At 39.9% G+C, this 20,665-nt stretch overlaps 1 protein-coding gene across 7 annotated transcripts in view; it reads right to left on the bottom strand.

The window, feature by feature from the left end:
- LRRTM4 (leucine rich repeat transmembrane neuronal 4) overlaps positions 1-20,665 on the bottom strand; it is a 651,824-nt gene that overhangs the window by 234,412 nt on the left and 396,747 nt on the right. The window lies entirely within an intron of this gene.

Here is a 20,665-nt window from a genome sequence, read left to right as displayed (position 1 = left end):
TAATGGAAACTGACCACCAAGGGCCATCCTCCGAGTTTAGTATGCAATCCTGCAAACAGATCTGCTAGTGCATACTCAGCCACATGTCAAGTAATACAGTAAGTTTTGTTTTGTAAGTGACAATATTGCAGTAGTAGTCTTGCAAAATGCTCTTCATGTAACGACAAGCTGTTTAGCCTTAGAAACCCAACAGCAGACAACACAAAATGATCTTAACCCAGACAAATTAGGGGAAGCAACCTTTTTCACTGTATCATTTTATACCAGATTACTTACATGACATCAGATTGGGGGGGTGAGGGTTGGACACTGGTGTTCCCTCTTATTTTTATGAGTTTAAACTATTCCTACAACTTAAATTATGCAAAACCATCTTAAAAGCACTTTCAACTGCATATTTCAAATGAGGTCCCTTTTACAATGTGTCATACTCCAGAATTGTCTAATGCCAGTCACATCTGCCTCCTACTGCTCTATCTATGCCTATGAGGTGAAATCCTAGTTCTGTTGAAGTCAATGGTGAAATTCCCATTAACTTCAACAGGTCCAAGATTTAACCAATCATCTGAGCAGAGGGGGCTTCCTCAGCTCATAAACATATTTCTGTATCTTTGTTGCTTAAAACCTTAGGTGAGGCAAGGAGAGAGAGGTCTCAAAATAGGTATATCAGAACATTTCCCCCCACCCTGAGAATCAAGGACCATTGACATCAATGGACGTTATAGACTCAAAGACTCTAAGGTCAGAACAGACCATCAGGTTCATCAAGTCTGACCTACTGCACATTGCAGGCCACAGAATCTCACCCACCCACTCCTGCAATAGACCCTTAACCCCTGGCTGAATCACTGAAATCTCAAATCCTGGTTTATGACTGTATCAAATGCTGGAATTTACTGAAATCCAAGTAGATTGGATCTACTGCATTTCCTATGTCTAAAAAAAATCTCGAAGGAGATCAGGTTGATCTGGCATGATCTACCTTTTGTAAAACCATGTTGTATTTTGTTCCCATTACCATTAACTTCCATGTCCTTAACTACTTTTTCTTTGAAGTATGCCCCAAATTATTATTATTGCCTATAAAAAATACCATCTAAAAGAAAGGCGTTGTCCTCATCTTCCAAAAAATATTTTTTTTTAAAAATACTAGAGTGGTCACCATATGCAATCAGTATTTACCAACCAGTTGTACTGGGAAACTCAAAGTTTACCTAGAATACAAATTTAAGGCTTTATCCAACTCCACTGTCTGTAATGGGAGCAGGATTAGGCTCTTAGTATGGTGTTTGTGCAAGATCTACTGGCAAATATAGTCTTTTTAACAGCATCCATCACATTTCTAGCAATAGCGTTACATCATTGGCCAGTCCCAATGGATCAAGACTAGGGTGTAATTCCCAGCAATGCTGCCTTCTTTCAAATTAGCATTCCCCTCCCCCGATGGAACAAAGTAAATAGTATTAATTTGCTTGTAATTAAACTGAGGTTGATAAGTGGAAGCTTTCAATGCTACCATCTGTGGAACCTGCCTGTTTGTAATGGAGCTTTTAAATTCATTAAGAGAATAATTCAAAAAGGAGTTTACACCTGCTATTTAGTGAGACTCATTCCAGTTTTGCTTCATCAGTTTAATTCAAATAATGCGGTGACATTATCACCTTAAAAGAAAACCTCAGCCATTTTTGCTCCGGTTGGAAATCTGCACATTCAAAAGATTGAAAATGTTTGGCAACAAACTCATGCTATTAAAAGAAAAAACCCACCTGTTAAATGTAGGTCAGATTATGAATCATTTACTCTCTTTAGAGAGCACTTCCTCACATGAGACATCTCATTGGCTTCATAGGACCACTTATGTGAATAACTGTTCACCACTGGGAATAAGCGATTCACAAACTGGCTTGGGGCAGAACCTCAGCTGTATAGACTGTCATAGTTCCACTGAAGCCAATACATAAGCTGAGGATCTGATCCAGTCAAGGCCCCGTCATGAATGTATGCGCTGTGAGATATATTGAAGTCATTATTTTCAGCGATTTAGTTGTAGTTTTCAATAAGATAATTTGTCAATAAAACTGCAATGAGTTTTACTGACAGATTATCTTATCCAAAACTATTCCTACATCATTGAAAATAATGAATCCATTTTTTCCACCTTTTTACAAAAAAGGCCTCTATAGGAGATTGATGGAGTTTGGAAGGAATCCAACGTTTTTCCCCCAGCCCGTAATATATTCAATTTTTCATCTGGTTCTTTCTCATAGTACATATTCAGCATCGATGACTCATGATTTTATTGTGAGTTGGTATTTTTCTTCCAGCCCCAGCTCATGGAGTCATGTGATTTAATGAAAACCTCCACTTTCATTTTGTAAGTAAATAGACACTAGTTTTCAAGTTTGTGGAGAAAAGCCTGAAAATTTTAACTGAATGCACCTTAAGGGCTTAAAACACAGAGAGCTCATCTAAAGAAGCCTAGTTGATTAATTTTTTTAATATTCATGGTTTTTAAGCCAATATCGTGATTTTGGGGGACCTGATTCATGAGTTTTGAATGCTTGGGGTTGGCAAGAGTGCATATTTACTTTCTTTCTCTCTGCAGCGCCTTCCAGAATTGCAGGGGTGCCATTGTGTGTTTCATACTTCTGGCATACTGATTTAGACCAGACATAATACATTCACAGTCTCCGCCACATTGGAGTCATGCATTTCAGGTCAGCTCCTGCATTTCACCTCCCACATTGGCAGCACGCCCCTAAGAATGCTGTACTTGCTGTAGCTTAAAACAGTTATCTAAAACATTACATTCTTAAAAGTCTACTTCACCATTTGCAGAAAACACAACCCAAAATATTCCCTTTTGTAAATTAATGGGTCTCTTATGTTACAGTCAGGTATTATGTTTTTATTAAGCAACACCTGTAATCTATAATGAACATGCTGTCCTAAACACGTTGCTAAAACATAGTGGAGATGGCTTCCCTGGAAGATTCATGGTTAAATTCTCTGCTGCAGTAAATAGGTGAAATTCCATTCAAGTCTCTAGAGCTGTACCCATTTACATCATCTAAGAAGTTGGCCCCATAACTTTATCACTGTCAAGCATGCTCTGTATTTTGGGGGGTAGCATAGCATAGCACCCAGCCAGCATTTGGTCATGTGTTCTCATCTCACCTCTACCATTGACTCACTGTAAAACCAAAGGCAAGTCACTTCAACTCTCTGTGCCTCTGTTTCCCCATCTGTAAAATGGTTATAAGCAATGCACATGCCTTGCAGAGGTGGGTCCAGGCTTAAAACTAGATTCTGCCCTCCTCTTATTTGTGCTGAACAATACCTTACTCCTTAGCTGGTCTCATTGAAATCAACGGATTACTAAAAGGAGCGAAGCGCACTCAACATGACAAAAGGTGGCACGGTCCAGCCTCACTGGGTCATTTTTGTGCAGTGCTTTGGTAATAGGAAGCAGCACTGCACCACATGGTAACATGAGGTAAAGTCTTGGTGAAGACAAGGAGAAAGCCTAGGGTTTACCTTTACTTGCTAACATGTTAAAACTACAGCTGCCTAGTCTTCACCAAGGTTCTTCCTTGTGTTAGTTATCGTATGTTAGCTAACATGTAATAAGAACAAATCTTTTTTCCTAATGAAGACCAGGCCTGAGCCCCTTTGCACCATTCAGGAAGTGTTAACAGGCCTTAAAATGGATGTTACTGTATACACTTTATGGCCCTTTTAAACTGCCAGAGTATTATAAATGGGCCTAAATGGAAATGAGAAACAGACCCCTTGTTATTTAACCTTCGGTAAAATTGCACACCATTACTGTCTTGCGGCATTCCTGTAGGTCCTAACTGGGTAGCTCTCCGTCCCTATTCTGCAAGGCTAACAGATACAAGGGCTGTAGGATAAGCAGCATTAGTTCATCCCTTTATGCTGCCAATTCCACAAACCCTTTGCAAGCTGTCATTTTAGACATATATTTAAGTGATCACCAATTTGTTAAACACAACAGAATGAGACAGACAGAAGAAGTTATTGGAATTCATTTTCAACCTTGAACCTCCGTTAGCCCTGACTGCCCGAATCATTTCTATCTGACCTCTGACAATTCAACACCGAGGAGCTGCTCACACTCACGGAATTTGGCACACGCAGTTTATTTCCATTCAGGCTGGAAATGCAGCATTGGTGCAATTCACAGTAACAGTATCAAAGGAGGAGAGCCAGGCACACTTATCTAGCAGTTTCACAAGTGCCTATTAACACGGGGATTTTCAAGGCCTTTCAGGCTATGTCTACACTATGAACTAGGTGTGTGATTCCCCTGCTCGGGTACACCTATGTGTGCTAGCTCTCACCAAGCTAGCATGAGTATAAAAACAGCAGTGTAGTCACGGTAGCACGTTTAGTGGCAGCAGAGGCCTGACTTACCCATGCCAAGCACAAACCAGACTGAAACTGATGAGTACATACACAACCACGCCACTGCTGCCGCTGCACTGCTGTTTACATTGCACTAGCTCTCATTGCGCTAGTATCAGTATGCATAAGCGAATAGGGGAATGACACCCCTAACTCATACCGTAGATATAGCCTAAGGGATTGAGGTGACCAAATCCAGGCACTTCATTCCCTTTGTCTATTTTTGAAAAATCTAAATATTGTTAGACAATAAATGTTGTACAAAGTGTATAGAGTTGGCCTATCTACACCCACTGAAATCAATGGGGAGTTTTTAATGAGCAGTTGGTGAACAGCTCGCCTGAGTGCTATAGATTTACAACCCAGCTTGTCATGCACACAATACAAACCAAAAAACCCAACTTCATTAAAGTCTGTGAAATCAGAATGAGGCTCCATATCTTTCCACAAACACTCCTTCTTTAAGAGTGTATTTATTTATTTTTTACTTTATATATATATTAATTTTTAAAATAAAAGTTTGTTATACAATAATACTGCGAGGAATAACACTCTACTGAACAGATGAGGAGGGCATGGAAAAATGACCTAATTTCCTTCCAATGCTAATTTCTATTGTAACATGAATCTGTTACACAATTGAAAATTATAAATTGGGGTTTCAATTAAATTAATTCCAGTGTTTCAGCTATATTAATAGTCCTTTTTATTTGATTCATTTAAGAAAAAAAGGATGATAAAACACTTTGATAGGAAAATAAGTTCTATGGAAACCAGCCAGTCTCCAGCACTGCTTTAATTGATGTAAGCAAAGTGGCTTCTATCACTTCTTTTAGTGAATGACTTCAGTCTAATGGATCTCAGGTAAAATTTTTAGAAGTGCCTGCATCACTTTTGAAAATAGGGTATAAAGTATTCCATTGACTTTCACTGGGACTTATGCTCTTAAATCCTTTAGTCACTTTTGAAAATTTTACCCTTCACTACTGAGAGATGTTTTCAGGCTATTCTGACTAAAATTATCTTTGCTTAATCTCATCCTATTTCTCTTAGTTGTGTTCCCTGTGGAGCACCCTAAACAATTCTTCTCCTTTCTTGGCATTTCCACACCTCAAAGGCTTATATTCTGCTAACATATTTCCCCTTAGTTATTATCAACTGGAAGCCTCTGTACTAACCTGATATGTGCTGTCACAATGCACCAAAGCACATCTTCCCTGAAGCTGACTTTGCCCAGAAATTCACCAAGAACTGGAACCAGTCATGACTTGGGCTCAGTCAAAATGGCAATTTAATTCCATCCAAAAATGACTGGCTGTACTGGTTGTAAGTCATATCAGTTGGACAGTGTCCTACAAAGGCACATTTGAGATGATCTCAAGATTTTTTTAAAAAGCTATTAAAAATGCAACATACATTCTTTTCCCCATGAAAAGTTTTTCCCCCGCCACGATTAATTTGTAAAACAGCTGTGTTCTGACCATGCATCCTATCTGACCTATTACGGTAATATGCATGGAACAGATTTGATTCAAGCATCTCAAACTGAGGCTCTGTAATTGTATACGGTAGTGTGGATAAGCAGATGAAAATGTCTGGCCATGGGCCACCTGAAGAAAATGAAATCTCTGCGGATGAACCACAAATCACCATTTGCACACAGATCTTTAATCAGAACATTTGAACAAAACAAGGAGATGTAAAAATTCAACTGTTGTTTATTTAATCCCTTTAACCCCTTCCTTTGACTGTCTGCTCATGGCAGTTGCATTTATAAGAGGATGATCAGCATTCTCTAGGAGTGTAACAATATTCACTTGCACAAGTTGTGCTGTTTGGTTCCTTCTAACCTAGGGCTTGATCCTGGTAAGTGCTGAGCACCTTCAACCCACAATGATTTCACTGGGAGTTGTGGGTGCTCAGAACCTCACATATAGAGCACCTAGGCCCAGCTCCAAAAAGGTATTTAGGTTCCTAACTTCAATTCATTCCAATGGAAGTTGGGATCCTATGTACTTTTGTGGATCTGGATCCTAGGAACTAAGGGCCAAGAATGTATTGTGTTCCAATGGGTGTTTTCCCATTGACTTAAATGGAATTGGTCTGATGAATCACTCTTGGAACAAGCTTCAACTCTGCCATTTCAAGATGTGGGAATGGATTTCTTGTTTAGCACTGAGTGGTGTTCTCATTCCAATAGGATAATTGATGTGTCTTCTTTGTAACCATCTTTACAAGCCAGTCATCATACACACAGGGCATGGATAAAGACTGGCTTTTGAGGTGGAGAGGGGGTTGCCTGTTACAAAAGGAACTTGGTCATAATTCCTGAACTCAAGCTAAAGTTCCTAGTTTTAGGTAGAACTGCTTGAAAAAAAATTTCCATCCCAGTATTGGAACAAGAAATCAAAATACTGAAAATCTGCATGAAGCCAAAAATGCCAAAAAGTTTTGATTCTGAAGAGTGGAAATGGAAATTTTTTTCAGTAAAAATGATTATACACATCAAAAAAAAAATTTCAATTTTTGAAAATTTCATCTGAAAAGGAAAATTGTTTAATTTCAGTGTCGACTCAAAATGGGATTTTTTATTTAGACTCCCCCAGTCAATATTTTTTATTATTATTATTATTATTTTTTGGGTCAGAATTGACACTCTCATGGAAATTTTCTATTCTGGAAAAAAAAATTTTTTCAATGGAAATTACTTTTGGTAAAAATAAAACCAAAAAAAACCCAAACAAACAAAAATAACCCCACACAATTTTGGCCAGCCACTAGTTTCAGTTTCACAAAAACCTCCAAACTTAGGTGAAGTTCACTATAGGTTTCCTAGATTTTCTGGCAAGCTAGGATCCAATTCCAGAGTTATGGCTTCAGGAAGCAACTATGCACAGCTCAGTGGAAGTTTACTTGGTTACCTGGATCAGACTCTAAGGATAATGGTGGATGTAGCTACCTTCGTACTCAAGATACACAGTGAAACTCAAATGGTGCAAAACCACATATACAGAAAAATAAATAGAAGTGGGGGAAGAAATCTATATGCACCACAGGGACAGGCAGCCTTCAAGCACCACACACCTACTCTATGGTGAGTGCTGTGACTATTAACTTCTGACAACCTGGGTTCAAGTCCTAGTATAAGTCCCAAATGAGAATGAGTTTGGTTGGCTCAACCTAAGTCCCTAATGGAATACAATCCATACTGCAAACTCACCACTAGCTCCTGCCTCAGGAAGCTACTGCACAGCCTTAGAAAGCATTCTGCACTCTGAGCAATTCTTCTGAAACTCTGGAGGAAAACACATTCTCGTCTAGCGAAACACTTAGGTCCTGATTCAGCAAGGCACTGGCTTGATACTATGGTACAAACTCCCACAAGAACTAAGGACTGTCAAAAACCTCACCAACTTCTGCTACAAATGCCAGAAACATTACTTTGACCTTTAGCAATGTGTGTCTGTCTATCTGTGCGTGTGTAAAATGTTATAAAAAACAAAACAAAGCTCTCTGCTGTACACACTTCTCCCCAGGGAGAGGATGAGAGAACAAATTTGTGAAAGAAGGTAATCATGTTGCCTAATGAGCAACTGAAATATACTCAGATACTACAGTGATGAGTGTGGTCTGAGAGGCTATATGGAACAGAAGGCATTTAAACACATGCCTTTAAATACACGAGTAGCCCTAATGATTCACCAAAGACTGCCTTCAAGTAGGCACATGTTTAAGCATCTTGCTGAATTGGGTCCTTAAACCAGTCCTTAACTTTACGTCCTACTGAAGTCAAAATTAAGCTGGTCTAAAACACCTTGCTGGATTTAGGCCTTCAATGTGTTACATCCACGTACTTTTAAAAAAAAATCCTAAATGCAAGTCCATATTTTTCAGTATTTCCACTTACAAAGTACGTAAAAGAGCCAATTGTATTTATTTCTTTTCAGGCTGTCGTCTTGCAAAACAGAGATTTTCACACACAGGCATCAAAATACACAAATAAAAAAAACAAAACAAACAAACCTTTGTTACAGTATCAAGGCATTTTACTTCAAGTTTCTTCTCACTAGTAAAGTTTCCCAACCTGTTATACTCCTAAAACAGGGTTGATAATGGAATGCCAATAGAACCTTAATTACAATAGCACAAACTCGCCCATTTTAAAGGGTCCCTTCTCCCCACATTGCAATATGTATTCAGTAACACCTCAGTGAGACAGCATTATGCAAAAGAGCTGTCACTGCAAACCATTTATTGTGCTTTGCCTGATTATGCTAATTCTCTCTCTATCAAGCCACTTTGCTTTCATTCTCTCTCCCCCTCCTCGCTTCACTTTGCAGCCAGCAAAGGGTTTTGGTTTTTTTTTTTTAAACCAGGAATCTGAAAGCGGTTATGAAACAGAACAAATTACATGGAACATTTGTGATTACTTTTCTTTCACATGGCATTCTGTACGTTGCAGTAACATGGCTACAGTAAGTGGCAGATTGATCTTATGAGTGATCTGCTTTTATTTTAAAATGGCCCCAACACTCTTTTTGAGTGAAGAATGAATACGTTAAGGGCCAGATTTTCAAGGAGTCCAGAAGCCTAAGGCTGTTTCCCATTCCGTATGTAATTTGTGTCAAAGTGAGGCCCAGATCTTGCAATTGTATCAGTATTTGCGTGCACACACCGCTTCCTTCATTTCAACCATGCTCAAGGCAGGCATAAGGGTCTGAGTGCAGGACTTTGGGCCTTACTATGATTTCACACCCAAACCTGGCATTTGCATATGCAAGTAACGGAGCTGGGCATCTACATGCCCCTTTGCATATGCAATTACCCAATGAAACACACATTCGTAGTAACCACATGGATAACTGTGGGTGAGCAATTGCCACACAGTTGCACATGAAAACAGGACTCCGTTTCCTCAAAAAAAAAAATTAGTCATGAATATTTCTCCATAAAGACCCATATTACTCAGGGCTGACTCTTCCCTTGACAGCTAGAGGAGAGGATCAGAAAACTGATGTACATGGTAACTGGTTGGGAAATAAAGAGAAATGGTTACAAAACTAGGCCCATGTTTTCAAAAGCTGATTTTGGCTGTGTTCATTTTCACATCCTCAATCTCACACACCTTGGTCCTGATTTTCTTAAGAGGCAACTACCCCAAATGCCAGTTGAAATGAATGGGTTGTTTCTGAAAATCAGGTCCAAGGCACCAATAATGAAACAACTAAAAATCAGTGGCCACACAGCTGAACATGTCAAGGAACCTTTTAAATAAACAAATATGATATTGTTTTAGAATAGACAAATAGAAATAAAGACCAAGTGTAAACTTTCTGGGGCAGGGACCATCTTTTTGGTCTCTCTTTGTACAGTATCTAGCGCAATACAAATAAATAAAATAATAAATAGAAGACAGATCACACTGGGTCTGGTCCAAAATCCACTGAAGTTAATGACAGCCTTTCTGTAGTCTGCAATGGGCTTTGAATCCAGTGCAGACAAAACCCAGATGTGTCACATAAGCAACTCTTCCTTCTGGTTTCTGTTCACATATATTGGTGACCCATAGGTGAAACTCAAATGGCCACAGTTTGAGTGATTGAAACTATGTGAAACCAGAAGCCTACCTAGACCGTAGCCCAGTGTAAGTTTTCCTGAAACTACAGCAAAGCTCATCTTGAATTGAGGCCCATGGTGAATCCCAAAACAGACTGGATTTTTGAGGTTCATTGCCAAAGTTTTGCATAGAGCTATGCAAAACTTTGGCAACAATACTAAAAAATCCAGTCAGTTCTGAGGTTTGTCATGGACGTAGCTCTAATTGTATTCCCAGTCTCAAGCTAAATTAATGAAGAAATGGTTGAATGCTGGGGAAACTCACTTTCAGTACGCAAAGTCTTAATTAAAGAGGGGCCTAGGGCATTTTGGATACTGAGAATCTGAAACTCCCCAATGAAATTCAGGCATGTTCCAATCTGTTGTTTGGCTCATCACAGAGCTGGATAGCCTCATTCCGCCTTCTGAACCCCTCAAAATTTCAAGGTGCTCATATAGATTTCTCCATCTTTCTTTCCATTTAGAAAGGTCACTGGGACAGCGAAGCTGAGATAAGCTTAACGCAAAAGTCCTGGAGAGGCAAATGATGCTGCTCTGATTCCCAGGCTGAATTTATGCCTGACCACTGGTGAAATTCAGAGCACGTTAGAGGCTGCTCTAACTTAAGTCAACAGGCTGTATTCTCTGTGAGACTACATGCCAGTTGTGAATGGCTGTATCTCCGACATCCACACCAGTATGTGAGGAGAGGCCAGCTATTATAGGAGCCAGTTATGACACTTGGTGCCAGCAGGTAGCTCCTCCATGTTGGCAGAATTCTTAGCTGGATAATCAGGGCCAGATTCAGTAAGTGGAACAAAGTGGCCTGAACAGGAGGAAATGATCTTGTCTGCTCTGACTATAACCCCTATGATTAGATTTGAATTTATATGGCTGGGTTTGCTCTCTCTTTATTTAATGCTTTTATTCTCAGCACATAACACTTCCCCTCTCCCACCCTCCTTGAAAGGGGCTTCCTTAATTTCCTATGCTACCGCATTAGAATCTGTATCCATTCCTCACTCAGTGATGCCAAACATTTCCACTCCGCTCATTTCTTTGTGCAGAATAATATTTCCTGAGTCCTGCCCTCTAAATCTGGTGGGCTTTCAAATCGTGTCTGCAAAATTAATGATAAACAGCCAGTGCCTAATAAATATTCATTTCCATAAGGGACACCTAAATTAGCAAGTCTGATGTCATTAAACATTTAGACCTTTATTAACTGCTGCATTATGTGGTCACTTGTTGATACGTCTGTCACCAGGTGCCCAAAGCTCAAATAATTGTGAAGCTAAGCAATATATCATCATGTTTAAAAAATGCTGTTTAATGGAAGCAACTAGATCATAAATATCCTGTATCCTTTTGTACAACACTCTCCATCCAGAAGCAGTCACAGGGAGAGATGAAGGGTGGGCACCATTTTTCCCCATAAAAATTCAAAAGCAAATTTCGATTCATTCCTGGATCATGACCACTTGCCACCAATATTTGCACACTCATGCTTCAGCCGCACAAATACTTATGAAAAAAGGAAATCTTAACTTCAGGATATTATGTCCAAAGTGAATTTCCAATTGCAAATTTGTTTGTACAATTCACAGTATCTGCAGTTGCTCGGCTGCTGGTTTGCTACATCACCCACCCTAGCAAGCTGTGGCTCTTTAAATTACATTCACCCAGCTCCATCCTTACTGGCTGTGAGGCAGCTCAAACAAACAAAACTTGAGCAAAAACCCCATCACAACCAAATGTCCTTTTGGTCCCCAGGCATCTCTAGTGGGTGCAAGTTTCCGTATGTTCCTCCACAGCTTGGGGGCAGAGTCAAAACAATCCAATCTCATTATCCCGAACCAGAGAGGAGTTAGCAGGCTATCCTCCTCCTATTAGTGTCTTTCCCCATTATAACGAGAGAAGAGAGATTGTATGCCGCCCTCCTTTCTAGAATTTATCCTGATTGGCTGAGAAAGAGGAACCCCGCCCGCCCCTGCACAGCTCCTGGTTCCAGGCTCCAAATAAGAGTAGCCTAGGATTTTCCAAACACCAACTGGTATCCCAAGACCATTTTCTTTCTCTCTCTCAGCATCTGCTTCTCTCATTTTCTGTGTCTATTTGCTGCACAGCTCCTGGAACAAGGTAGCCTATGGCTGAGACTTCCTCCTCTAGCCTTAAAGGGCCAGTATGCCCAGTTGCACTCCTCAGGGATTAGAAACAATACTACTTGATTGATGTAACTGACTTCAATGGTGCAAATATCTAACCGTATTGTTAAATCTTTTGGAGATCAGTACCATTTTATCCAGTATTCTGGCACATGGTTGAGATTTTCATTGTGGAATTTAGCCACACAATTTCCTTTGCTTTCAACAGGATTTGTGTGACTTATTCCCCCACTCAGTTTCAAAAAATTTAAAACATTACTTTTCAAAAACAACTCTCAGCAGTTCAGAGCATCCAACAACTAATTCCCAAACATCCTACGGTGGAATGGTATAATTGGGCCCAAATTTGCCAACCTTATGCACAAGATTCTCCATTAAGTTTTGAAACACTAAAAACCAAGCAGCTCTGTCATGGTTATGCAATAGTGTAACCATTCACTACACCTGCTAGAAGTCAGACTTTTACGTACTTCATTAACAGGGGAAAATACAGATATCCTGTCTGAGGCAGGTAGTGGTCCAAACACACTTCGTAATAAGTTGACTTGCATTTTATTATTTATCCACTAGATGTCTCTGTGCACTGTAAAGAGTTCCAGGTTACAACTGGTTGAAATTTTCTGAATTTTGATTTTTTTTTTTTTTAAACAAACTTTTTTGTTGAATTTTGACAAAATAGCATGATGAGTTTTCATTAAAACATATCCTGTTTTTGACCACTCACTGATCTCGCTGAAAATTTTCATTTGAAAATTTTGATTAAAATCGAGATTTCAATTTTTTTCATTAAAAATATTCCCACTTTTCAACTATTCCACAAAAAATATGGTTCCTGGTAAACAAGAGGCAAACCTGGAACTCAAGCTGCGTGGAAGTCTGTGGCAGCTTTCTTCAATAAATGTTGCCATTTTAAGTAGATCTATGACTCTGTACCAATTAATCTTTGAATTTAGAAGTGCTTGAAATCTTCATCTGTATAGTGTGATTTTGGCCTTCCAAAAGTTAGACATGTTCCTAGCTCATTTTCTCTTTCTGTGCACCATTGCCATGGAAGAAAGTCTTAGAAGACCCCCTTCAAGAGCTAGCCTGAAAGATTTTTTTTCTGCCCATGACACAGAATATAAACCAACATATATAGGAAGAGAAACCTGTTCTTCTGGCATTCAAATTAATTGCCCCTGGGGGCAAAGGGGAAAAAAATGTTGTGAGCAAAATATCTTAATGTTTTACAAAGAACTAAGGATCCAGAGAAACACAGAACTTCCTCACAATCTCCTAACTCAATTAAATAACATTATACAAATTACTCTTGTAATGGCAATGTTTCTTCAGAGCATTTGGTGGCACGGTGGAAGCAGCTAGCTAAAAATATATATTAAATCCACAGGCGATTCTGAAGCAATACCTTAAATTCTCAGTATTTTGAGGATAGAACAGACAATGTTTTGAGGCTTCAAATGGGGAAATACAGCGTTACCTAAGCAATCAGTCTCGGTTATAACCAAATTAACACACAGCAAGTATTAGAAGGGGACACTGATATCAGATTTTAAGTATAACAGCCTTGCTTTGGGGATCAGAGAATACACCTGGGAATCAGCAGTTCTAGGTTCTAATTTTGACTGAACTACTAAATCCAAAGCAAGTCATTCAACCTCTCTGGCTATGTCGACCAGCCTGTGGAACGAGCCTCCTACCCCAGGTTGACAGTTTTGGGCTAGCAGGACTGGCGTTAGCGCTCTAAAAATAGCTGTGCAGAAAGCACTTTGAATTTGTGGCTCAGGCTCTGAAGTCTGAGAATGGGCATGGGCTTTTGAGCCCAAGCTCCAGGCAGCACTGCAACTTCAAAGCTCTGTCTTTAGAGCGCTATCATGAGACCTACTAGCCCAAGTCTGTCAACTCAGGCTTGGGGGCTTGCTACTGTGGGCAGTGCAAACATACCCTGTGTCTCTCTGTTGCCTCTTTCATCTTTTTGATAGTCTAGCTAGATGAGACAGACAGGTGTCGGGAAGGTGTTGCCACAGACAGCCAATCAGGACAGGGCAGAGCAAACCTGTAAATCATCTGTCCAGCTGGTGCTATTATACATACTGACCTCACAGTGCTGTTGGTGAGAATCTTCATTAGGAGATCAGAAGTTGCAGGGGTCAACATTTTTTCAAACTAGTGTGTCTAAAGATTGACTCCTTAGGACCAGAATTGTAAAGCTATGTAAGTGCCTAATGATGCAGATAGATGCCTAGCGGGATTTTCAAAAGCACCTAGGCACCTAACATCCATGGGAAAATCCCCCTAGGCACCTACCTGCATCTTTAGGTATCTAAATACTTTTTTAAATATGTCCTATTTAAGAAACTAAATAAGTGCTCTAGTTTTCAGAGGTTCTGAATGCCCATCAGAGGGAGCGGCAGATACTCAACACCTTTGAAAAAATTCATTTAGGCGACTAACTTTAAGTCTCCAAGTATGAAAACGTTGACTCTTTTTGTGAATCATGCCCTAGGGTGCAGTTGCTTTCACTCACCCTACATTATACCACGCAAATTACAGCCAAAGGAAATGTTCACAGGAACCTCTGTGAAGTGAGACTGCTATGTTTGACACTGCTGTATTCAAATCCCTTTTGATATTCATCCAGAGCACACCACAATCTCTATGGTACATCCCCTCAAACTATCTCCTTCCATTCCCAAAAGCCTGTCTGAGTCATAACACATAGAAAGCCCATCCCAGGTAATTGGAAGCTGGGACTATCATATTTACCCCCTCTATAACAATGGTAGAATAAGTAGGTAATAATACATAAAACAGTGGTGTTTCCAGTAGCATCCTGAAGCATGAGACATTATATCTGCATTGCCTGGAGTGGATTTTGCCCCTTGAAACTAGATTTATACAGAACTTTTTTTCTCTTTTCTTAAAAACAAGGATTTTAATTTAAAAAAATTTACATTCCTATGAATAATATCCTCCCATCCCTGAAAAAGTAATTAAGTCTAGGAGGAGTCTGATTTTATGCAACCAAGTCTTCAAGCTTTCTCTCCTATTTTAGATTCACTCCAACATGCCTGACGACACTCTACAGACTATCTGAAATACTTGCATAGCCCTCCATCACCTTGATACCTGAGAGAACCTCACAATCTTTAATGTATTTACCTTCACAATTTCCCTCTGAAGTAGGGTTAAAGATTAAAGATTTTACAGAAGGAACTGAGGCACAGAGAGACAAAGTGATTTGCCTAAAATCACCCAATGAGCACTCGGTAGAGGAGGGAATTCAACCTGAGTCCCGGCTAGCACCCTAACTGCTGGACCATCCTTCCTGGCTAGCCTTCTTGAGTTTTCAAAAGCAGCTTCTCCTTTGCACCACTAAATGTATGGACTGAATTTTCAATGCCTATTTTTTCCTTCTTTTTTCCCTTTTTCTGGTCTACCTGAGTAATTTGGGGCACACAAATTTAATCACCAGGTCGCATCTGCAACGGCAGTCACTAGATCAGTGGAAACCATCCCTGTCACGTGACAGGGATATTAAGCCTTATAGAATATGACTGGAGCCAGAAAGTAAGTTTCCTGACTGGATTCTTTCGAGTCAAGATTTGCTTGAAATAAGAAAAACTTCGGGTTCTCTGGGAAGTGGCTATAGCTTCCTGATTCTCTGCCCTGTGTAGCTCCAGTGTTGGAATAGGTTACAACAATGTTTGGATTGCGTGAACCTTCACCAACTGGCAACAAGTCTCCAAGGCATATGCCAGCTAAGAAAGACCAGAGTTCAGCCGTGCACAGGACATGCCCTCTCCCTTCCTTTGCTCACTTCCAAGCCCAGCACACCCCTACACCACGCCTGGGATGAGGAATCATACAGGAGCTGGCTCAGCCAATTTGGGGTCAGTTGAGAGCTCCCTGCAACCAGAGAATTCTCAGCTGGCCAATATCCAAGTTCTCTTGCCATCTGAGCAGCCCAAAGGGCCCAATCTGTCTGAGTAAACACTCTGTCTCTCCATCTCCCTCTGTGAGTCGTGCCCTAATTAAAGAGTCCAGTTTGTAAATTAGATCCGTCAGAGCCGTGTAGCGCCGCAAAGCCTTTCTGAACTTCACCTGCTTCATAGGCAGACCACAAGGAGCCTGAGTCATTTAGAGGAGTCTCCGCTGTCTGCACGGCTCAGACTTTACATATAAACACCAGTGGCCACCAGTAGTTTATATTCTGCTGACCAGAACCAAGTTCTAAAACATTTCTTTTTTAACAAACTTGGCAGATTCAAAACAAAATCTACACCTTTCTGAAGTTCTGACACTTCCAAGAAATAAGGGTTCCCTGAATGTGATGTCAACTGCAATGCCTAGGAAATCCTCCTCCTACTATAGATGCTATATTCAATGGTCTTCCACTGACACCTTGTCTTGATGCAAAACTATCACACGAGGCTTTGGAATATTGACTGCTTAAGACATGCCAGGGCCTTAAAAATATGCCCTTCCCTTTGCATTTTGGTACAACTCTGGAATTTACTGTTATCCCCCCCCATACACACACACAGAGATACTCTTTGTCTTCTGTTTTATAGTTTTACACAGTCCTTCACACATTAAAGGACTGATCTAAAGCCCACTCAAAGAAATCAGTGGAAATACTCTGTGTGTGTGTGTGTGTGTAAGCACCTACATACAGCTCAACAACTGTGGAAACTAGTTTTATAATGGACTATGAATTTTAAGGATGTATTATTGCTTGTTACTATTATTTTTGCCTTATTTTCTCTGCCCGCTTTTTAAATGAATCAAAATGTAAATCTACAAAAGAAAGAATTTGTTTCGATGCTTGTTCTTTGTATCACACATGCCTAGACCCGTGCTTTACAATTTTCTTTCTCTGCCAGCTGCCTCTGCTCTCTCTCAATTGAATACTGTATTTCAACAACTGTATTGCAGTTTATAAACAAAATTATTGTAATAAACAGATTAAACAAACAAAAAATCCAAGAACCACTGTGTATGCCTTTGTCTAACTAGATCTGTTTCTTTGCCTGGGCTGTTATACAAATTAGCTCTTTTTAAAAATGGACTGGGTGTTTGCAAATTTATCTTTGAACCAAACTATCTGCAACACTATAAATAAGCTAGATGCCAATCTGTAAACATATATGATACCCCACCAAGGGAGAGGAATGAGACTGTAAAAGACCTAATTGAATCATAATCATTCAAAGCTAAAACTATCCATCAGTTCTACAGTCACAATTTCCTTTTCCAACTGCAGACATAGATATTTCAGCAACAGCAAATCTGTATCAAAACACAGCACAGCCTGTTTCTTTCCCAAAGCCTAAGCCATGTGTCTGTCAGGGTTAAAATAATCAGACCTGGACACTGATTTAGCATAAAACAAAATACAGGGACTCAGCTTGATGCTAGATGACACAGGAGGAAGCAAGGATTTTCTCTGTATTTAACTGCAAGATAACGAGGCTCAGAAAGATTTGATTTGTAAATCAATAAATGCTGATTTCATCGTAAACACACAAAAGGACAAAAACTATTTCCATCAATAATCGGTGAAATTTACAGATAGGCAAAGTAAGAAAAATGCTGCCTGAACACTTCAAGTTTGATTTAAGGATATTTACCCTGTATATTTTGACATGTGATGGTGACAATTTGTGTTTTAACAGTTATAAAGCTTTAACTATTTGAATTTCAATGGCTACTCTCATTGAATAATTATCACCTGACCTCCCCAAATAATTTTGTGCAACAGTGATAATTTAAATCGATAAAAACCTAAAAAGGCTTAAAATAAGCATCAATGTCATCCATCCATCAGGAATATTTTAAAAAAGACCTGAATTGTGCCACGCCCAGATTCTCCACTGCTGTTCACTTCATGCTCTCTTTTACGTCAGGGCAAGTTGTACATAAATCATTACCATTTTGATTTTTACACTAATCGAAGTGACTGCACAAGGAGCAATGCTAAAGGGAGTCTGGCCCTGTTATGTTTGGCTACAGATATCTTTAGGGGAAGGATGGGCTCATGATAAAGCACTGGATTGGGACTCAGATCTAGGTTCAGTTTCTGGATCATCCCCAGGCTTCCTGTGTAACCTTGGGCAAGTCACAATCTCTCTGTGCCTCAGTTCCACATTTGTAAAATGGAAGTAATAATGCTCTCTCTTTGTCTATTGAGAGTAAGAGTTCTTCGGGGCAAGCACCAGAGTAACAGCCCACAGTGCTGCCTGGATTCCAGATGGAAGTGCACTCTCCCTAGGCGTTAAAATAAAACAAACAATAGCTCTACATTCACACACCAATCAACCAGAATCAATCCAGATTTTGGAAAAGGCAAATCTAATTTTTTCTTATTGGGGTATATATCTTGCTACTGAAGCTAAGGACATTTCATCCTGCTCTGTTCTGTCATTTTGTAACGTTCACCCTTTTATTGGTATTTTTCTGATAAGAACATGACAAACCAATGCACAATGAAGTTAATAGGGGATGAGATATGAGACACACATTTAGATAGAGCATGATAGCCTAACCAATATTCAGTCAGCAGTGAAAGATGATGTTGTAATGTGTCTGTGGTTGAAAGATAGGTTAGCTGGTTCCCGGAACTTGTGAAATGTAACTTGTTTGTCATTTTAACAGCATAAAAGTTTTCACATTCATGTGCATGGGACACTGCGTGCAAATCATGATTTATATTCAGCAAATAGGAGTCCTTCCCTGTTAGGGAAGGGTCGAAAAATGGTCACATCTTTGTGTAAGTGGGCAAGAATTCTTCCGTCAACCTAGCGCTGTCTACTCAGAGATTTAGGTCAGATTAACTTCGTTGCTCAGGAGTATGGATTTCTTACCCCCTTGAGTGACGTAGCTGAGAATCTAATTTTCTAGTGTAAACCAACTCTCTGGAAAATTAATCCCAATGAACTTTTTTAAAGTGGATTAGTCACACTACATTAAATGCCTGCATGGACACTCTTATTCAGAATTAAAGTGGCCTTAGTTCAGTTTATCTTAATCCACTTCCAAAGTAAATTAATCTAAATCACTTTAATTCTGAATAAGAGTGTCCACACTGGCATTTAATGCAGTGTGACTAATCCATTTTAAATTCACACCTTTGGTTACTTCTGATTAATTTTCCTGAGTGTTCCTGCATAGACAAACCCTAGAAGTTTCGTATGCTTGCATAGTTAAAATGGCAAAACTTGAGTTCCTAACTCTGAGCATGTGCTTCATTCACACTGAAGTCAAGCTGAATCAGGGCCTAAATGATTACAGATGATCAGGGCCATGGGTTGTATGTCTCACTTTAAACTAATGCCCTCCAATATCACAATGCACTATGGAAGCACACCGGGGGCGGGCCACTAGATAGAGAGAGAACTGTACCACCCATCCAATGACCAATAGTTCTTTCTGCGGCATCTCTGTATTCCTTGGAACTTAGGGACTTGTTTCACCCCACTCCTATCAAGTAGGACCTTATTCTGCAAACAGACCTATTGCTTTCAGTGGGTAAGAGGTGGCTCATTGTACGTGAGCAAGGGACAGATTCAGCATGGGGCAGAGTTTAAAAACTGAAAACCTGGCTACAGGCATCACAATGGGAGCTTCTAGTAACCGAACACTTTTCAAAATCTGGCCTTTGTTTAGGTGATTAAATGGAAGCCAAGTTATTTTAAGCATCTGGTTCCAACCGTGGGCACTGACCACTTGAGAATCTGGCCCCATGTATTTTTTCCTTGGGCTTGATTAATAAGGCTCATTTACATTGCTCTGATATTGCAAAGGGTGTTTATTGTATTGACATCCATGGCAGGGTTATTTTACACTGCCAGGATGTTTTAAAGGGGCCTTAATATAAATGAGAACCAGTATTTCTTCACACAATGCACAGTCAACCCGTGGAACTCCTTGCCAGAGGATGTTGTGAAGGCCGAGACTATAACGGGATTCAAAAAAAGAACTAGATAACTTCATGGAGGATAGGTCCATCAATGACTATTAGAAAGATGGGGAGGGATTACTGTTTGCCCAAAGCTGGAATGGGCAACAGGCTGGATCACTTGATGATTGCCTGTTCTGTTCACTCCCTCTGAGACACCTGGCATGACCGTTGGTCTGACCCATTATGGTCGTTCTTATGTTCCAGTTTACTTTTGCGGGAACAGGATTGCTACCCTTAGTCTTTGCCCTCACCATACATTGGAGACACACAACAATAATCCTCTCAAAGGGAAAGCTGACTCTGTTAGGTCTTCTGGCATACGAGCAGGTGGAAAACACGAACTGGGAGGTAGACAAGCAGAGAATAGCACCAGGGGATTCAGAAAATGAGGCACAACAAAAAAGGAATCCAAAAGGGTAGACAAGATGTCTAGGTGCCCACTAGCACATAGCTACCTCATTGTAGGTTTTGCATGAGAAGGGTAGTATTACTGCAGCTTGATGCTATTGGCTGAGTG

This window comes from Emydura macquarii, unplaced genomic scaffold, assembly GCF_026122565.2.
Source record: "Emydura macquarii macquarii isolate MOO-44397 ecotype Brisbane River unplaced genomic scaffold, CSIRO-AGI_Emac_v2 contig_1110, whole genome shotgun sequence".
Lineage (NCBI taxonomy): Eukaryota > Metazoa > Chordata > Testudines > Chelidae > Emydura > Emydura macquarii.
The sequence above is the reverse complement of the archived record's forward strand: the minus strand, read 5'-3'. Positions and strand labels throughout refer to the sequence as shown.